At 47.6% G+C, this 21,031-nt stretch overlaps 1 long non-coding RNA gene across 1 annotated transcript in view; it reads left to right on the forward strand.

Annotated features, from left to right (window-relative positions):
• Window positions 1-18,097: 18,097 nt before the first annotated feature.
• Window positions 18,098-21,031, forward strand: part of LOC113486834 — a 122,873-nt gene continuing 119,939 nt past the window's right edge. The window contains exon 1 of the long non-coding RNA XR_003399663.1: window positions 18,098-18,190. This is a non-coding gene — a long non-coding RNA (uncharacterized LOC113486834). The remainder of the gene's footprint in view (window positions 18,191-21,031) is intronic.

A 21,031-nucleotide genomic window follows, 5' to 3' on the forward strand; every position in this document is an offset into this window, starting at 1 on the left:
GGGGGGGGGGCACAAACTAAAATGGCAGTGTGTCCCATCCTCTAGCACTAGAAGGTGCCTGCAGAGCCAACCCAGTGGTCTCCATGGGGGGCAGAGCCACCTTCTTCAACACAGGTGACCAGGAGGAAGGAGGAGGTTGCTGTCATCTCGGTGGGGATGCCCAGATTGACATTGCTCAGTGGAGGGTTTGCAGGGGCTCCCCACACGTGTGCCCTGCCCCGATAGCCAAAGGGGTGTGTGCAGGGGGTGCATCACGAGGAGAATCCACTCACCCCTTTAATCCATGTTCCCCCTGCAACAGCACCACGGAGCTGTTGGGGAAGAACAGCTATCTACTTGCTGACTTGCTATATTTTAGCAAAAACAAAACCAAAAAATGTGTGCTAACTGAAAATATATATATATATATTTCAAGTGTTAAAAAACTATGAAAGGGGAGAAAAATCTCTTGTGTGAGACACTTCTGCAAATGTCATCTTAAACTTCTTTTTTCCTCTAGTCGATATCTCAAGCTGGGCCAAGCAAGACACGCCGCTTTCTCCTTTGTAACCTGATTATTTTTTTGGAAGAAAAAAAAAGAAAATAATACAATAAAAAAACCTTCATCCAGATCTATTAAAATGGCCTTTTGGGGGTTATAAGCATTATGACAAATTTAGTCCATTTTTGTATAAATAATAGTGTTTAATATGTATTTCCCAAAATAAATGTTTCAAATGCAAATAGAAGGAGGCTTGTTTGGAAATGTCTGTTCCCAGCCAGGTGTGATTGTTGCTGCATAGACCCCGTGGGGCTGCGGTGATGGGAGAGTCCAGCTCCAGAGCTGCTGTGCTCTGTTCACTTTTAGTGAATGTTTTATTTATTCCTAATCCCCTTAACTCTTCCTACCTTGAATATCTGCCCCAGCTGCTCTAAAATGCTGGAGCTGCTGGTGCTGAGTGTCCTGGAGACCGAGCCAGCTTGGCCTCTGTGTCATTGTAAATCCCGAGGGAGGGAGGTCCCCTTCATCTGTTTTCATGGTGGAGCTGTTTCTCCTGCAGTTGCTGGCATTTTTATTAAGAAGTGGGTTGCACCTAGTTCAAGGGCAAGCAGCAGCTTGCCTTTCACACAAATGTGGTTTTGGCTCTGCAGGCAGATGGTCTTCAAAACCTTTCATGACTGCAGTGTTGCCCATGGGATGCCCTTGGAAGCTGACTTCACTGTGAGGACTTACCTTCCTGAAAACCACATTTCTCACCGGTGTTGCAGACGAGACACCATCCAGTCTGGTGTTTTCATCTGTATCTTATATGTCTATCGTATTTTCCTCCCCTGAGTCAGTTCAACTTAAAAATGATCTGGACAGGGTCCTGGGCAAGCAGCTCTAGGTGATCCTGCTCGAGCAGGGGGTTGGACCAGATGACCTCCAGTGATCCTTCCTTTCTAACCTCAACCTCTCTGGGATTCTGTGGTTCTGGAACTGCACGAAAACAAACGCAACAGGACAGAAGTTGGGTTCCTATGTGTGTGTAGAGTGCAGGACAAGCTTATTTATATTTTTCTTCTGCTTTTCTGCTGACACCTGGGTTTCAGAGTGGTGAATCAGCTCATCATGTGTGGCATCCAGTGAAGTGTGTGGTAAAGTTCGTTGATGAGCCCTCCCTTTGCACCAGTGCTAAACTCATCCCCAGAAATACACTTTTTTTTTTTTTTTTTTTTTTTTTTTTTTTTTTTTTTTTTTTTTTTTTGTGCTATATTGCAGTTTCATGGTTGCCTTAGATCAGACACTTCTCACCCCCACAGCTTTTCTCTACCAAATGAGTCTACTGGGAAGAAACAGTGAGATCAAGATGTTCTCATATTTTAACCAGAGCAAGACCCAGAGCAAAAGCTCTTAGCAGGGGGGAAAATATCAACATGTAGTAATTACAAACATGGCCTATGGGCTTTGCTTCTGGACAAATCTGCAGTAGCTTTTCCCCAAATGGTGCTTTCTTGCACTGGTGTTTGGGGTTTTTGCAGCTTTCCTCAGTGCTGGCATCTGAGTGTGCCCATGGAGGGAGATGGGGCAGAGGATGCTCCAGGACTCTCCAGGCAGATGCTCTCCTGGTGACAGATTGAGAAATGGTTTGTGGTTGGGACAAGGGGAAGGCAGGCAAAATTCCCCAGCTCAGCAATAAGGGCAGCTTTTGTTTAGCCCAGAGGAGGAGCTTGGCGGGTCGGAGGTCCATTCATGGCAATGGCGCAGGGAATGGCTTCCAGATGTTGCCAGGCTCTGGAGAGGTGGGGTTAGTGGTGGGAGAGCAGCACCGACAGATGCTCTGATGGAGCAGGGGGTTCTGTGGTGCTGTGGGAAAAATCCCAGCTGGGGGAAGGGATTGCCAATGCAAAATCCCTCCCCCCCTGCCCCGAGGTTTGTTCTGTAGGGCAGGAGAGACCTGGAGGGGGAGGATGGGGAGGGTTTGGGCAGAGCAGGAGGCAGGCAAGGGGCTGCTTCCCCTGCCCACACCCTCCGGAGCTGTCTCGGAGGGAAATTTGCTTAAGGATGCTGTAGCTGACAGAAAGGGCCTTGCACTAATGGCTTATTGAGTGGCCTCACTTTAACAAATGAGGGAAATGAAGATGAGTGAGAGTTTAATTACCGAACGGAGCAGGGCTTTGCGCAGTGATGATGGGCACTCACTCCCCTTTGCCTGCCTGCGGGAGGGAGAGGAGGGCCCCCCCAGCACAGCCAGGCTCTCGGGGTGTCTGGCAGCCTTGGAGGAGATGGCTGCTCGGCTGGGCTGGGCTGGAGGTGGGTCCCAGTTCCACCTGACCAGCCTGACCTAGAGAACATCACCATCCAAAGAGGATGACTATAAATAATAAGAATAAAAGGGAGTATAAATAATTAAAGCAGCTCATAGTGAGCAGTTCCTGAAACGTCTGCCTGATTTAAAAACTAATTACTTGGAAGGTAATCACCACCAGAAGCTCATATATTTACCCACAATGCTGCTCTTCCCTCCTCTTCCTTTCGCTCACCCTCTCCTGATTGCTATCCCAGGCATCGGCGCCCAGACTTATCACTCATCCGCAGCACACAATAAACTGCGTTGTACTTGTCCATCTCACTGATTAATAACTCTCATTGGAGACCTGTTCAGGGAGAAATAAATCCTCTCTGGGTAGGAGGCCAGGTGCCAGCAGGAGGGGAAGCTGCGGCTGCGTGGTACCTGCAGAGCCCGAGCCCTTGGAGCTGGGAGCCCGCTCTGCCCCGGAGGGCCACCGTCCTGCTCCAGGGACAGGCCCTTTGGATGAGCCTGTGCTACCCAAAATCCAGGGCACCGTCGTGTCACTGTGAGCCTGGGGTACCCGAGGGGGGTGCATCATCACCTGCTCAACATGAGCTGCTGCTAAGACACTTTCCTGGATCATCACGCTTACATGCTGGCCCATAGTGTGCCTCAAAACCTGAATTTGGTGACGTGGGACGTGTCCTCATGGGAAACATTTCCTTTTGATGTGCAAGCCGGGCTGCAGCAGGCATAGGCAGAGCTGGCAATCTCGAGCTTTAATTACTGTGAAGCTGCTGCGCTGCAGTTCAAAGCCTGGGGGTTTTTGATCATCTTTGTCGTGACTCCATCAGAAAGGAGGATTTGTCCCTCCATCTACAACCACTGTGCCACCTCCTTATGCCACCTCCATTGCACAGGGTGCTGGCCCCAGCCTGCCTGCTCCTTCTCAAAAACTTTTCTTCCATGCCCACAGCAAGTCAAACTTTGTGACTCTTTGCTACAGTTTAGTTTGCATTTATTTGGCTGAGCTTATGTCTGGTCCTATACAAATTAATAAATAATTCTCATCAGCAGCCTGATTTAGCAGCAGTATTGCACTGTGTTGCTTCAATTAGGAAAACAGAATAATTTATTCCTAACTTAGGAGATTCAGGAGACTTCTCACCCACAGCCCACAATATTTTCTCATTAACATTACCCAGCTAAGCTAAAAACTGCAATTTCTGAAATCATGCTTCCTTCAAAAGCGCATTACTAGCTTCCCAGGGACTCCGAAAGTTTAGTGAAGCTTAAAGACATACCTCATAGTATGCAATAATATACCAAAGTCCCTCTTCTTATTACTACTGAAACCATATTTTCACCAAGTTGCCCTCCCCTGAACTATTCTCATCATCAATAACCCTGGAGGATGGCACCACATGCCCAGCCCTGCCTGGGGGCTGCTGGTGATGGGCCTGGGCATCCCAGCCAAGCCCGTACAAACATCTGAATGACACAAGATCTTTGTTGTTATAACCGACCCTGCAATAACGAACAGATACTCCCGGCCAGAACTTTTTAGTGGGGTTCCCAGCACCAAAAATTTTTGTAGACATATGCATGCAATGCAACGGAGGTTTAAACAAGTGATACTGAGCAAGAGAAGAATAGTATTAAGATATTCTTTACCAAGAAGGTGAAAAGAAAAAAATATTTAGCTGGAAAACAACAGAAGGACAATTGCTGTGTGCCCTCGGGGCTCAGCCCGGGCTGCTCCCTGCCCATCTCTCTGTCTCTCGGGGGCTCCTGTGCGGTGGTGGCTGGTCCCGTGCGGGCACGTGCACTGGCACTGCCTCCTGCAAGAAGGAGATGAGGCTCACAAGGATTTACGGGGGCTCTTACAGGACCGATGGGGGTGGGCCCCACTGCTCCCAAGGTAAAGAGGCCCCCGGCAATGCCATCCCCAGCATCCCACAGTGAGAAGCCAGTGCTCACCTCGCTTTCCTGCAACAGCGCCAGGAGAGCAGGAGCAGTTTTTCAGAGGCTGCCCTGCAGAAACCTTCCTTCTCCTGCAGATCCTTCGGCACCGGAATCCCACGGGCTCAGCCGGGCTGCGGAATTGCAGACAAACCTTCTGGGGAGCTTTTGCATGTCGATAGCAGGCAGGAATCACTGCTCCGCTGTAGCTCTGAGTGGTAGCAGTAAGGCCTGATTTCAGGAGAAGGAGCCAGGCCATAGGAACACTGATACCATTTGTTCTTGGTCCTCTCCTCTGGGGCTTCTCTGAAAACCACATAAGCCAAAATGTTTCGTTTTTTTAGTGCTGGGGACTACCCACAGTGAGAGTGTGGGATGGAGCGTCTGGGATACGGGGAGATGGATGGCTGTGTGTAAGCTCCTTGTCACAAAGAATCAAGACCCAGGGCTTGGCAGTTATTTTAATCTGTACACCATTTTAAAGGTGGCTTGCTGGCTTTTTTTTTTTTTTTTTTTTTTTTTTTTTTTTTTTTTTTTTTTTAAGTCATAGCTGAGAACACTTGCTAGCAAAATTTACAGATCCCATTTTTCTGGAAGTAAAAATTGTAGACTTATAAGAACCATGTCCTGAAATAGCTTTGCAGAGGACAACAACAGGAAAGCAGAAAGAGCCTTAGTCCCCTTGCATACATCCACACCATTTTGTACTGCATGAGTCCTAGGCTTAAATTGTGGGGGAGCAAAGGAGCTCTTGGAGAGCACTGTTGCCAGTGATCCCCCTTCCCTGCCCTTCTTCTCTTCTGCCACCAGCCTCAGAAGAAAGTCAAGATTAAATCATATTCCTAAAGCAAAATTACACATTGGAGGCTCCATGGCCCTCCTGGGAGGATCAGGGCATTCCTCTATAAATATCTGTCTCAATATGTTTAATTTGCAGATGAAATTAAGCCTGGGAAGAAAGGGAAGGCTGTCTTTTCATGTGTGGGCTGTCCAGCTTTGCCTTGAATATCAAAGTGAGACGAGTTACAAAGCACCGACTCTCCGGGATTATCTAAGAAACCTTGTAGGTCCCAAGTGACGGCCGTTACGGGATCAAAAGGTGTGGTACTTATGTAGAAAGCCAGAAAAAGACAGCATGGTTCTTAGATCAGCCCCAAAGAGCCAAATCTTGGGTCAGTTTGCAGAGTTCAGAGATTTCCAAGGAAACAAGGGGGTAGGTGAGGAACTAGGAGAGGCTGGGTTTTCACGCAGACTTTGGATTAAATATTAACTTGCTGCAGTGGGTTACGAGGATAAATATTTTCATTAATCATGTATGTGCTCATTATTATGGTGAGAATAAAATGTTCAAGCTTCATCTGAATGAGCATTTCAACTCCAACTTTCCATTTCCTGCTCATAGCTTTCGGTAAACCATTGTAATTTATGATTTCTCTCTTTGGAAAACTTTTTCCCCACAAAAAAATTTTACTGGTTTTGATATTTTATTGGTTAGGCTTTGAAAGCATCAGCTGAAATGATTTAGCACGAGGGTAAATAGACAGGAGAAAATGCACCTCTAGCCAGTTAAAACAAGGAAAGTGAAGTGGGATGATATTTCTGGGATGGCCCATGGAGGTGGGGGCCAGATCTGTGGCTCATGCCAAAGAGATCTGCTGCCATGTACCAGTGATGACAGCATGGTGTGATAGCACAGCTCTGGCGCACTGGGGGAATTTTGAATGGGATTTTGTTGCAAAGCACTTAGCTAGGCGGAACTGCGGGCCCAATGTATCTGCACAAATGAGAAACGGCCCAGGGTAGTGTAATAGGCCTGCATCATAATTACAGCCTGTTGACATTTTTCATATTAAAAATACTTAGCTGAAAAAGGCCTTTTTCATCATCTGTTTCATTAAAAATTGGAATTTTTCCTTCTTTCTTCCAATTTTATTGAACTTTTCAATCATCATAACTTTCTTCAGCTTTCCTTGCCTGTTTTTAGCTGCTCCTTTCAATTATTTGGTGCTTTCCTTTTTTTTCCAGTAATTTTTTTTAGAAGACTTGAATAGAAGGAAGAGGGAGAATAAATTAAAATTTATACTAGAACAGAAAGTGAATGTATGGCCAAGAGTCTAAAACCCTATCATTAATGATATTTAATAAGGAACAAAATTATTGAGCAAACCGAGATGTCTGCAAATTACTTCTGAAACTCTCCAAAATGGAAGGGAACTTATCTAGCAATGAAGAAAGCTGTCTGATGGATGAAGATACAAAGCATTTGGAAGAAAGTTGAAGGAGCATCTCTAATGGCCATCTGTCTTGTTATAAAGATTTATGGATGTTGAGCATAGCTGCCTCTGAGAGACCCATCTCTGGTTGAAGGTGAGACATGGGGTTGCACCTTGGAGTTGCCTTCTATGCCCAAAAAGAAACCCCTGTCCTGCTGGCACCCGCTGTGTCCCTCTCTCCTTCCCCCAGGGCTGGCTGCAATGGCTTGTTCCCACTGCAGAAGGAAGCATCAACCCCCTTTTCAGCCCTATGGAGGAAAAGAGATGGGGCAGATGCTTGATGATTCCTTTTCTGAGCACTTCCGCAGTCTGGTGTGGAGGAGGAATGGGCAGAGTTGAGGTCATGCCAGCAGCCGCAGCTGGGAGACTTCCCAGTGGTTTGGAGGCTCTGGTCTTGTCACCTACCCTACCTCAGTCTGGATCTTTGTTTTTTTTTTTTAGTAGAGTACACCACATTCTTAGTGCTTCTTGCTACAGAAGAAAAGTGATTTGAACAGGTATTTTTGCTATTGTCAGTCAAGGCAGTGTGCTAAATCATAAATGCCAACATGGGCTTTTGTAGTACAACGAAGCGAGTGCTGCTGCACTGCCATAAAGCACGCTGGGCTGTGCAAGGTTTGCTGGAAGGACAGAGCACAGAAATAGCACTTGTTCTATGGTAAGGGGCCCAGGGACTCTTCCTGCAAGCCTCCTGTGCTTGCAGGGCCTCTGTGATGCTTCCCTGCTCCTGCTGCCACCGCAGGCAGGCTTGGCTGGGCACTAAGGCACCTCTGGGTGCTGCAGCAAGCACCAGGACCTGCCCCCCTCTCACTGTCGTAGAGCAAGGACCCAAGAACTGAAGGTGGCCTGAGAAGAGGTTGCACAGTTGTTCTCCCCTCCTGGTGCAAAATTAGCTTAACTGAAGTAAGTGCTATCAGCTGCTGGTGCAGGGGCTCCACTCCTCAACTCTCTGGAGGGCTTAAAAGCTGCAGCTGTTGGCTATTGGAAGTGATGGTGCTGGGAGTGTGTTGGGTGGGAAGCATTGTCTTGAGCCAGGACACCAGTTCGGGCTGATCCAGAGCTCCTGAGATGGCTCTGATCTGCTGGAGCTGCAGTTGGGTGCTGCTATGTAGAAGTAAGTTCAGTGAGCTTTTATTCTGCTTTAAATATCACTTTAAATGTAATAACTTTAATATTGTAACTTTTTGTACTGTGGGCTGGCTTTCTCTAAAACCCTGGGTCTGTACAGGTACTTTGCTGCATGTATTTTGCCTCAAGTAGGGAAGAAGCAGTTTTAGAGCGTTTGATTTTGATTATGCAAGGTAGAATATTTAGGGGGACGGGGAAATAAGCATTTGTTTTAAATCTAATGGAATGTTTCTTATCTGCAGCCTGAGTTCAGACTAAGGGTGATCTTCAGACCAGTAGGGAAGAGGGAGGTACAGGGCAGAAGAGGCTTTGAGCACTGTCTGCAAACACACAGTTTGAACGCCTGCAGCTTTCCAGGGACCGTGATGTGCCAAAGCTGCGTGCTCCCATACCAACTGATGCCGCTTTAGCTTTGCAGTCAGCATGCCGATTCTTGCTGTGCTGGTTATAGTCTGGCAGAGACTGGATTAACTGGTGGTTTTCATTCCTCCTGGATTAAAACCAGGGTGTATGTATAAGGTAGACTGGGTCCTTTAGCAGCCAGAGCCTGCACAGCTATGTTTTTATTTAAGCACAGCTTATATGTACATATATCATACTGATTGGTTTTTTTGCATCAAAATTTCTGTGTGAACCCTGGTGCAGATGGATTGGATAGTGTGTCTTTAAGCCCTTGTGAGCTGTGATCCCTCCGTGCTGCTAGTGGGACTAGAAGCTGGTCCCAAGTCAGGTCTGTGCATGCTCTAAGCCAGCATGGTATCAACCCTTTTCTTTGGGGTCATGGTCCCCCATTTCACTGTCCCCTGCACCATTTGGGTCAAAACTACTTTTCCCCAACATCAGACACTTTTAAGGTTCAGCTGGACAGGGTGTTGGGCCCTCTTGTCTAGACTGTGCTTTTGCCAAGAAAGGTTGGATCAGATGATCCTTGAGGATCTGGTGTTCTATGATACTTAGTGGCCAGACCTTTTCCTACTGTGTAGAGAAGAAATGGTAACTGGAGTTGAACTATTGATGGGGTCTGCAAACCTGCAGAGGTGACTTGTCTCAGACACAGGACTGGGCTGGAAAATCCTGTACAATAGTTAAAAATACTTCTGTTTGTTGCTCTTACCTGGGACACATGTGGTTGCTGCTTGGGAACAAAGTGGGCTGTTGCTTAAGGCTGCTGCCTATGTGAGGGTTAGTGCATTGCCCATCAGTTATAGAGGTTGGAGCCCATCGGTAATGTCTAAGGTCCAGTTGCCTGCAATGCTGAGCAGAGCCAAGCTGGGATGGGGTGATTGATAGGGCTCTATCTAAGAATATGGTTGAGCTTAACACAAGTGGTACTAACCCCCCACCAGTCTCTGCAGAGAGCTTTGAACACGGGCATGGTGGAGTGCTGATGGTCTCTGTGTCCCTGGTGGAGGTGCTCTCTTCCCTCAGGTGCAGGCAGGGGTGGTTGGCCCCAAGTGGCTTTCCTGTAGGATGAACACCCCCCAATCCTTTGGACTCTTGCCCATGAGGAATGATCCAAGTGCAGCCATTCAACTTCATAACCCAAGTAAATGCTAAAAAAAAAAAAAAAAAAAAAAAAAAAAAAAAAAAAAAAAATCACTCCCTAAATATCGCGGGGATGATATTTTGAGTCTTGGCCGCTTTGCCTGGGAAACGGTCTCTTCTGATTCAGCTTGTTCAAATCATTTTAACAGTTCTTAGCAAGAAAAAACCCTCTGTATCCTCAAGGCAAGTATATTTGGGCAAAGCAATAAGAGAGACTTTAAGAGGTTTGGAGGTTACAGTGGGAAATAGCAGTTATTCCCAATAAGCAGTGTTAAATGAAGTGCTGCTGACAGTAGCCCGAGGCAGGTTCAAGAGTTTCAAGATTTGCAACTAAGAGATTAACCAAAATAGATGTCTTATTACAGGCAAGTTTGTATCTAAATCATTTAAAGTGCCTTTAGATGCTGTAATGTTTTTCCTCCTAAGTGCTCATAGTATATCTGCAGCTTCCTCCTGGCTTTCAGGAGCGAGCAATGAAAGGGCCCTTGATCTCCGCAAGTTTAAGACCCTCTGATGAAGGAATGAGGACCCAGTGGATTGGCAGGTTACCATTTGATGGGAGGCTGCTTCAGCAGTGCTCTGATTTGACATGGAGGGGAGACCCTGGCCCAAGTCCTCCCTCCTGTTCCCTGCTGGATGCTCTGCTGTGTGACGGGCTGACAACGTGCAGCCCGGAGACGATGCACTGAGCTGAGGGTTTTGGTTTTGCCAAAGCTCTGGGTGTAAAATGCCTCTGAAAGAATAGCAGCAGCATGGCCCCAAGCTGGAACAACCTGGTCCTTAATTTGCAAAGGCCATAGGGTACTCAGGAGAACAAGTGCTGTGTTTAGAGATGTAAATAAGAACGGTCATCTCCAGGCATGGGTGAACATAAACCATCTTCACCTCCTGGGCAGTGCCACTTACGCCAGGCCAGTGTCCAGCAGGTGCTATCAGTTCTCTGACATCCTGCAGGACTTCTCATGTGCATTTGTCACCCACCAAACCCTGTTTTGAATGTTGGACATTGAGTTGTTTCTTCTGTGCTAAACTCTCATTGGAAGGCAACTCGCTGCAGGGCTGGTACATGGGGTTACTGAAACAAACGATCTGTCATCAGCATGGACAGTCACTGGCACCAAGTCTTGGCTGCAACCTGGATAAGGTAAATTTAAGTTTGACGGATGAGGAATTAACAGGTCCAAGGGAAATTACCTGCAAAAGAAGGGTAAGCTCCATGTGCTTAAAAAAGAAAGCAGGGCAGAGATGTTCGGAGGAAGCTGGTCTAAACCTGGGGAGCAGCCTGGAGTGCTGATACTGAGACAGGAGAATGGGTGTGTGTTTAAGTCAGGAGGAGTTAATTACTGGAAGCTCTCCAAAATTAGGATGTCAGTCTGCTTTGGCAATTGCACATCCCTGTGGATGAGCAGGACAGCCTGGGTGCTTGCAGGACTGGAGCCCTGGAGGGGAATGGGCTTTTCCCAGGAGGGTGCTTGGGGCCATCAGTAGTTTTGCCAGGAATGTTGTGCAGGCGGATTAAAAGGTCTGTGAGAGGAGGGTGTCAGTGTCATTCAATAAACCTGAAACTGCGAGTTTTTCTCCATGTGAACAAGGAAAAATGTCTCCAAGTATCTTTGCAATATTACTTTTTAAAAAAAGGGAATAAATGTCCCTCTAAGGAATCGGGTATTGATGGTGACCTGATGAGTGTAGCCTCCCTGTCCAGTGAGCATGTAAAATGTCATTTCAAAAGTAACACAAAGCAAATGAAAGTTAAATTTTATTTTGTCTTGCATGTTGAGTGAGCTGGTGGCAGTAACTTGCTGTATATGGGCAGAGTGAGGTGGCAGAGTGTGGCCTCGCATCCTCTCCAGGGCTAATGGTTTTACCAGGGGTTGCCAAGGAATGTTCCAAGTGTCAGTTACAAGTTACAGCACCTCTGTGAGCTGAGGAAGGGTTGTGTTTTCTTGTTATTTGATAGGTGGGGGAGCTGCATCTTGGGCTCTGGGCTGCTACCAGCAGCCAGCTTTTCCCTTTCAGTAAAATGGAGAGACATCGGATGTTGTGCTTGTCAGTGCTCTTCCATGGTACTTGCAATGGACATGTGGATGACAGTTATTCCATAAACTCTGCTTAAATGTAACAGGAGGCCTTGTGTAAGAGGGTGAAGGAAACAAGGCTGAAATGAGTGCCCTGCTTTTGCAGGTTCTGCACATTTGCCAATGTGAAGGACCAGGTTGCTCCAGGCTTTCATTTTCTGCAGTAAAAGTACAGATTGCAAGTGTTAATGCCAACAGATGGAAACCTGGCTTTTAAGGCTATGCTCCAACTGCCATAATCACTGCAGGACTGTAAACTCAGGGGTTCCCTGGGCTTTCACTGCCCAAGTCCTCTGTTCATGCTGGGTTCTGCAGCTGCGAGGCTGCTGCCTTCCCACGCTGAGGTCCGGCACCTTGTCTGTACCCTGCCTTACTCATGGACCTGAGGGTTTAAATGTACCGAGTAGCTGGAATAATCCAGTCCTTGAGGCCTCTGAGGGAAGTAGGGGAGTCCACCACTTGTCTTGTTGCAGCAGACAGGTCTGTGCTGTGCAGTGGGATAAAACCAGCATAAAGCTGATCTTGGATCAGGCTTGATTTCACCCAGCCCTGAACATACTCTGCATTGTCATTGCTGCTGCATATCTATCAGGGGCATTATGACACCTGGTGTTTTCACTTCTAGAGACTGGTGGTCTGATAGCCTCTCTCCTTCCCAAGGAGCTTTTCTAGCCATTGAAGAGGCGGAGAGGCACTTCAAGTCAAGCCCGGGGCCCTAAAATACTTGCTTTCTGCAAATACAAGGACCTCAAGCTTATTTTATCAAAATATCATGAAATTAGCTGTAAAAACTATTTGAAAATCCTGGGTTTTTTTATTTTGGATTTCTTGGAACAGGAAGACAGAGCCTGGCATTGCCCTGCAGAGACCCTTCGGTGCTGCTGGCAGTGCCCCTAGTTTGTGAGTGCTGGAAGCATCAAAGTTGTTGCCTGAGGGCATGTGGGGATGTGAGAGCTTGTTCGGGGTGAGTCCATGGCAACAGATCCCTCTGGGATGCTGTAGGATCCGAAAGCTGGCGCTGTGCACGTGGGATGTTTGGGTGCAGAGCGGTGAGAGCCACACTCAGCCGGCCGGACACGTGCTGCTGGGACTGCCATTAGCTTTCTCCAAAGGGAGCCTCAAGAATTTAGATCATGATCTGCTGAGAGAGGGGCAGCCTGGGGAAAGGCAGCTCTTGGTCTCTCTGAAGTGTTTCATGAAGCCCGTCTTGCTGGATTTTGGCAGGAGAGACCCTGGTTTAACATGAGTTTTTAAAAGTGGGAAATGCGAAACAGCTGCTATGGTTGTAAGCAAGCCAGGAATGGAGAGAAGGGCAAGGCCTGTGGGTGTTGGCAAACAGGAGGCTTTCCTTTTATTATTTTAATTGGCATCAGGAAGGTCTTTGGGACCTTGGAATCCCAAACACCAGTCAGGAGAGGTGCGTGGGTCTGAAAGGTGCCTCTGCACTGTGAAATCTTGACAGTGATGTTAAGGAAGGGGCAAAGGAAAGTGCAGGGCTTTGAGAGGTATGTAGGAGGGGTTGGTGAAAATGGAAAGGGTGAAACTTCTATATGTCCTTGTGTGGACTTGTAAAGGCTTAAAAATACCTGAAGTCCCTACAGCCCACTGGTTTCAGGGGGTTTGTCACAAGCACAGCTTGGTGAGTGCCCTGAGACATCTCCCATCTGTGTGTGCTGCCCAGATTGTGGAGCTGGGTCAGGGTCACCCTGGGACTGGCACCTCACAAGGACAACTCACCTGATTGCACTTGGGGGGAGATTAATCACTCCTATAAGGGCTGGCTTTCTTGACTAAGTGTAAAGACAGCCAAGGGTAACTCATGCAAACCTCTTGTGTCCCACGCACAGATGCACACAGTAGGGCAGGAATGTCTTTCCTATAAACCAATAGAGATCTGATGTGGATACAAAGGCTCAGAGAGGGGCTTGTCCAGTCCAGGTCCTTTCTGGATATCAGCATCAAATGCTTTGGAGTAAGATGGAAGAAACCAGCTATAATCTGCCTGGAGCAGAGGCTGGGATACAGAAGGTTTTATCCTTCGCATTAGATGAGTATTCAAATAATTTAACTGTGGATGCTCTTATCCTTCATATACCGATGGAGTTGTTTTTGTGGCTCTAATGCTCTCATGACCTCAATGTCTTCTGTAAGTGCATTTCTCAGGTTAATTATGCATTAAGCTTGCATAAGGCTTTTCCTTTTTTAATCATTTCTAAACCTGTGGCCTTCAGAGGTGCTGAATGCACTGGCACTCAGGCTCTATCAGGGGGCTTACAGGAGTACTGTACCCACCTTTCCACCCTGCCAGTTCTTTTGTACACCGTGATATATGCCCTTTATTTGTCACCATGCTCAATAAGCACTCCTGTTATTCTGGCTTTATTCTCACCTGCACAGGCTTCTCTGACATGCACTACAGTAACATAACACCATAAAGGAAGATGATTACTGGTGTGATTGAGATGTTGTAGTCAGCTCACTTTCCTTCTCTATGAGATGGAGAAGTGTGTGTGTGTGCTCTGGAAGAGCCTGTTTGGGAGCTGCTGGGAGATTTGTTTTTCTTAAACAGACTCAATCTTTGCTGCGTGGCCTGTGTGAGTGTAAGAAAGCAGATAGAAAGTGTGCCTTGCACTTGATGGTGTTTCTCTTTCTTTTGGAAATCTATTTATCTTCTTTTCTTTGCTTTTTTCTGGGTTTTCTCTTTGATTTCTTGGCAATCTCTTTTGAGCTGAATGAGCTTTCCTTCTCTGAAGTCTAAGACCATGAAAGTAAGGGTTAGGTAGCATAGAAGTAAGCTGAATAACTTGGTTCTTTCTTTAAGGCAAGCATTTCTGTTTGCAAAGTAACTTGACAGTCTTGTGTAATTTGGATTTAGGCATCCTGGTGTATAAGCCAAAGCTAACAGATATTAATTAGAGGACTGGAACTGTAATGAGGGCAGTCACTCACATAGGTTGGCATTTTTATTTTAAATGCAAGTAATTAAAGAAAAAGTTGTGTTGAGAAAGCCAGCATTAAGAGATGTTATAAATAACACACCCTGGGTGGTGAGAGTTAGAGAGGTAGTTGAGGGAGAGAATAACAGCCAGATTATTGGTTCAGTGGCTGCTGTGATGCTCGGCTAGGGATGGATTATCCTTGCAGCAGGGGAAAAAGGAGTAAAGGAGAAGTGTGGCTTTAAAATCATGGCAGAGGAGAAGGCCAGCAAGTTGGAAGAGCTTTGTCAGTGTATTTGGAAGTGCACAGGGAAGTTGTGTCTTCAGAGGATCCCAAAAAGCTGGTCCAAGAGGCAGTGATGTAGTACTCGAGTCTGCAATGTAGACTTTGGGTTGGAAAATAGTGCAAGGTCCTGAGTGTGCAGCCAGTGTTTAATGGGGATCCTGTAAAACACCTCCCAGCCCTTGGTCCTGCTGAGCTCATTCAGGAGGAAGTTTGCGTGGAGGAAAAGCTCTGAGTGAAGTCTGTTTGGCTACTTTAAACCCTGGCACAGTATAACCTGGGAGGCAGAGATGATTGGAGCCCAGGGGCCAAACCCAGGGATGAATCTGTGGAGGGGCTGGAAGCACAGCCATACCTTTGGGTTGTGATCTCAGGAGTATGCGAGTGTGATGGGAGGAGGTAGAAAAAAGTCAGATCCTGGATCTGAAATATCTGTCAAGGGTGCCCTGGAGATAACCCAGAACACCTCTGGGGCAGAGAATTACTGTACCTGCCCTGTTAACCGAGGGAAGTCCCAATGTGGTCTGCAGTTTAACTTCTCTGACCTTACTGTTGGTAAAACAAAGACATGGTTGCCTCAGGGGTTACTGTCTCCAGACCCAAGATAGAAAAGAGACTCTGGAAATCATGGCAAGCCCACAGGAAAGGGGGTCATGCAGTGGGAAAAAGCTGTAGTGATGAGTGCTTGCCATGGCATGCAAGCTCTGCAGCCCACAGCTCTCTCTCCCTCCCCTCAGCCCTGGAGATTTTCCATGGCGGTCTTGTCCTAGGTCAGGGTCTGGCCGAACTGGACTGCTGAGTACCCATGCAAAATTCATCTCGGAGCAGGCTGAGCTGCCCCAGGGGTTTGCATGATGGGGACTAGCTTTTATCTGATGTGCCAGCCCTATGGGGAGGCTGGATGTGCCTAGCACCACTGGGGACCACAGTCATTTATGGGTTTTTAACTATTTGTTTCCCTTCTCTAAAACCCAGCTGTCTGTAATGATGGCCAAGTCCTTCCTCTTCTCTAGATGGTATATAGTGAAGGAGACAGTAGATGAGGAATGCAAATCAAAGCTAAAAAATGTGCTTTCCCATCTTTTTTTTTTGTTTAAGAAGATTAATATTAGCTAATCATCTGTGTAAACAATCTCAATATGCAAACTGAAAAGTAGCATCCCCCCTGGCATCAGCTGCTTTGAGCTTCCCCATTAACCTCTCCTGAGCAAAAAACCTTCTTGAACAGCCATTTCAGAGTGTGCAAAATTGATTTTGTATTTGGCCTCCGCAGTGGAAGAAGATGGCGGCACGGAGCTGTGGGTGCCTCTTCTGCTCCATCGTCGTTTTTTTGTGATATCCTCTTCCCCTGAGCGTCTCGGTGATGGAGGACGGGTGGTTGTAGTGCCGGGGGTGCCAGCGGGTCGGTCTCGCTGCCTGGGTGTGCAGGTCCCTCCTGGTGCCTTCTGGTGAGCAAAAACAATAAGAAACAAATTTACAGCAGCCCCTCCTCGGATAATTTCCACAGCGCAAAGACCCCCTGCCTCCCACCCCTTTCGTGTGCGTATTCTCTTAATTAATTAATACTGCATTCATCACTGCTTAATTCCCGTTTCCGTAGCACCCGAGGAGGGGGGCTACTGGCAAAGGCGGGTGCTGAGATGGTCTAGATCTGCCGTCTTAGTGGAGGAGCTTAATTAGTCCCCGTGACAATATGGGATTGTTTCCTGCAGCCCTGTAATGGTGGTTTCAAACTGGCTTCTCGTGCCCGGCAAACACAGCCCTACGTCCCTGTGTTGGTCCCTGTGCAACTGAGTTGTGTGTGCTTGGGGGGGTAAGGTGATCTGCAGCAACAGCTGCCCAAATTAAAAAAAAAAAAAATAAAAAATCACAAATTGACCCTTTTTTGAGCTTGTTGAGGGACAGGAGGCAAAGCCGTTGGGTTGGGTCTGTCCTGGAGTCTCAGTTCTGGGGATGGGTAGGCTGGAGACTGGGACTAAACTGAATTGGGCTGTAAAACAGGGTCTGGTACACCCCTCTGTGCTTGTAGCTGTCACTAGAAATGTTGCAGGGATCCAGGTCTCCTTTTCTTTTAGTTTTTTTATCTTAAACACAACCTGTTGGCACTTGTGTGCTGCCTCTGCTGTAAACCTCTCTGCTACTCTGTACTGCAGTCCTGATTGGGACCATGGCTGGGGAGCCAACTGGGCCGGCCCTGCAGCGTGCTGGGGTGAAACGGCAAACAAACCAGCAAACGTTAACTGCTGCGGTGCTTTAGGAGGAGAATACAACTTCTTGATGACTGTCTGGAAAGAAAGCCGATGCACTTGTCAGCATCCGTTTTGTGGTGTGCATTGGTGTTTAGATGGATGCCTTTTATTTTTTAATATTTTTATCTCCCTATTTTTGAACTCTTCTCCCCTCTACAAAAAAACCCCGAGGAAATCCCATGTGCCCCCACAGCTCGTTTCTCGGTGGGGTGGTGACCATGGGTACGTGTGCTCCCATCTGCCTGGGCACCATGTTAAAGGTAAGATGGAGATACCCAGAGCGTGCGTGTGAGAAGGGAAGATGGAGGGGGAACAAAAGCAGCAGATCCGCCGCTGTGCCGGGCAGGGCTCCTTGCCAAGAGTGGCTGCGGCACGCAGCCCTGGTCGGGGTGACGGTTTCCCCCCACAGCTGCTATGGCCGGCGATGCTCCCTCCCGCTCCTGCTCTCTCCTCCCCGGTGCAGGCTGCCGGCAGGCCAGGGCGTGAAGGCGGCTCTCGGCTGGGATGCGGGATGTCGCCTCGCCTGCGCCCTTCCCACCGCTAGACAGGACCGTGTCGTTGGCGCTCCGGCAGCCGACGCGCGCCTGTCCCGTGTGACTCGCATACGCAATGCAGCCATGCTTAACGAGCGTGAGTAATTATGCCAGCCGGAGGGTTGGGGTGCGGGGGGCGGTCGGGGTTGGATGTGCGAGTTGTTTTCCCTTGATTTTTTTTCTTTAATTTCCATTTCTCTTCTCTTCCCCCACCCCTTTTCCCCCCCTGCCCAGCCCACAGCATTGAAACTTGGCCACCTCCTTGGCGGTGGCTTCGGGAGGGCCAGGGACGTGGGGGTCAGTTGGCACAGCAACTGCTGTTCGGGGACAAAAGGAGGCTTTTTTTTTTTTTGCAGTGACAGTAGCAGCTGCCAGCCAGAATAGCAAATCCGTGCGACTTGGCACCACTCCAGCTTCCTTGAGGGTTGCAGAGGGATGGTATGTTGGAGGGTAAGACTAGCTAATTAATCTTCTGGCAGAGAACAATGTAATATCAGACAATTACAAAGACAGAATGAAATTACTATAGTGGGAAGGCTGGCATACGAATTTCTCAAAGGGTCCATCCCTCAGCCCGCTGCCGTGTTATATGCGGGAAAAGCACCGACTGTACATGCGCTTTTCTGTTGTGTGTGGGGTTTTTTTGTATGGATTGAATTATGTGTTTGGAGGAGGGGCGGGGGAACGCAGGCTTGATCGCAGGATAAGCGTTTTGAGGAGCAAAAGGGAGAAAGAAGAGTCACTTCAAGCAGAGACGTTCCCTGCCAACCAGCTGTACTATGAGGGTGGACCTGGTGTGTCGCTGATGCTATGGGCTCACGGGGCTTGGTATAATTTTCCTGGCTACTTGTAGTGATTGCATGGCGATGCCTGATGGCTACAGCTTTTGGGAGGAGGATGTGACTGCTGGGCAGAGAGTATATGATTTGCTTCAGCCTTTCTGCATGGAGGAGCACTTAAAGCTTTGGAGCTGCTGAAAGTTATTGGGGAAACACACCTACCAACTCAGTGGTGGTAATTGCCAATAATTAGCTGTAATCACTACTACCTGTAGTTGGGATGCTGTGATGAATAGGGCAGTGCAAGCTGCATGGTGCAGGCTCCCTGTCTATTTATTTGTGGTGGGGAAAGAATTAGGGAAGTCTCATTTATCCTGGAGCACAGGAAAGCATCGGTGGGAGATCAGCCTGTGCGGAATTAGCATAAGAAACCCCTCCTCCCTCCTCCTCCTCCTCGCCAGGCATTAGGGATAAGCTAATGACTCTCCTCCCTCTGCATCTCCCTCCCAGGATGAAACTTAATGCAGTGGGATCTCTAGAAGTGTCATTAAAAAGCAACATGAAAACGGTATTAGTCAAATTCTCTTTGCTGTGGTGTGTATGTGTGCAAGGCCTGTGGGGACATGGCCAGGAGCTGCTTTGAGCCAGGAGAGGATTTGGAGCAACTCCAGCTCAGTTGTTCTTTCTCCTAAGGAATTTGAGTAGGTTTTTGTTTGGTGCCTACACAAATCAGATGGTGCAGAGACGATGTTTAAAAACCACTGCAAGCCCCTCCTGCCTGCCTTGGCTGCTATACTGGACTACCGGTTGTTACTGAAGCTATTGGAAAACTGAAGCTGAATAAGTGTTGGGTTTTTTTTCTTAAGAGGGTAGCAATGTCAAGTGTTGGACTGGCAGGCTGGGGCCCCTTTTCCAAGATGCAGATTAGGAGGAGCTGCACACAGTCTAGTCCTTGTCCTGTGCCCTGGAAGGCATCCTGGTGCCTGTATGTGGGTATTTGTCTGAAATTACCTCAGGGCTGGCTAAGTATTGGGAATGTTTCCCATTGGGTTTCCTTAGTGATGAAGGTCCCATCAGAAGTCCCTTGGTGTGGTGCATATAGATGTGTGTAGCTTAACTGGCTATGTGTGCTTGCTCTGCCCCAGCCTGGGATCCCTGTGCTGGCTCCAAGGCCTTCTGCTGAAACCTGAGAAACCAAAAAATTCCCTGTGCAGCAGAAAAGCACAGATCCCACAAGCCAAGTCTCTGCTCTCACCATCCTGTACACACCCTGTGTTTGCTCTGAGGGTCCCCAAGTGCTCGGGTACAGAGTGGCTGTTCATTCCCTGGGTGCAGAAGAGAATGGATGTGTCCTGTCCCTCTGGAGGATGCAGAGCTCAGCCTGGCTGTCCCTTTGGTTCCTGTCATCATCTGCCTACCTGCAGCCAGCCAGACCTCCAGGGCCTGGGGCTCTGGGGGAAAACCCTTTCAAGCTCAGCCCAGTTTATGTACTTGCAGGAAAAGTTCTCAGCTATTTCCTGTCCCTAATTAGAAATGGTGAAGTTCAGTCCTGGCACCTGAAGTCCTGCTAAGGATGGACTTACCCTGTTCAGGTCCCTGGTTCAGGCCCAGTATTAATTTCAGCTCTGTTCATCAGTCCCAGCCTAGAAACACTGCTCCTGCATGGAAGTGCAAGAGAATCCGAATTGCTTCATATTCAATGATTGATACCAGAGATGTTGCTGTAAATTAGTGAGTTCATCTTATTGACTATACTTGAAAATTTTCACTTTATGAATCTTTTATGGAGTTCTATTTACTACAGTTTTTTTTTTTCCCAGTGTATTGAAATTTTACCTTTTAAAACCATACAAAAAAACCAAAAAACTCAACCTTTTACAATCGGTGGACTCAATGAAAGTCACCCTCTGGGTCCTGCTCATGTTCACACCGTGGGGCTGAATTTGCCCTTGAAGGTGGGTGTATCCAAACATGTGCTCAGGCTAAAGATCTAATAATGGTCTGGGCACTCTCTGACCTGAAGACCTGAGCCTTGATGCTGCTGAAATTCCCTCCTTGCAACAGGGTGTGTCTCCCCTCGAGTCCTGCTGAGCCTCTCCAAGTCAACCTCTGGAGTTAGGAAATTTAATTTGTAATAAATCTGCATTACAGTACAAGTAAATCTGCTTCAGTGGCTATAAAAATTAATTCCTTAACCTAAACATTATTATATAGCTTTCAAAATGAATTGGCTGTGGTTGGTAGCCTAGTACGTACCATTATTGGTAATTAGTGTAACAAAACAACATTGCTGTAATATTTCCTGTCTACCCCTCCCCCAGCTGGGAGCCATTTCCTATTAGAGAATCAGAATTGCAAATGCAATGCATGTGTGCAAACTGCTTGCTCTGATTATTTTTATTCTTACACTTTGTGTGTGTTGGAAGTTGATATGTTCCCGTCTGTGGCTTTCTGTGAGCATTTGCTTCTGGAAAAGCTTTGGTGTGGCGCAGGGCTCCGTTAGAGCCTGATG

The sequence above is a fragment of the Athene cunicularia genome, assembly GCF_003259725.1.
Source record: "Athene cunicularia isolate RWA chromosome 18 unlocalized genomic scaffold, athCun1 chr18_part1, whole genome shotgun sequence".
NCBI lineage: Eukaryota > Metazoa > Chordata > Aves > Strigiformes > Strigidae > Athene > Athene cunicularia.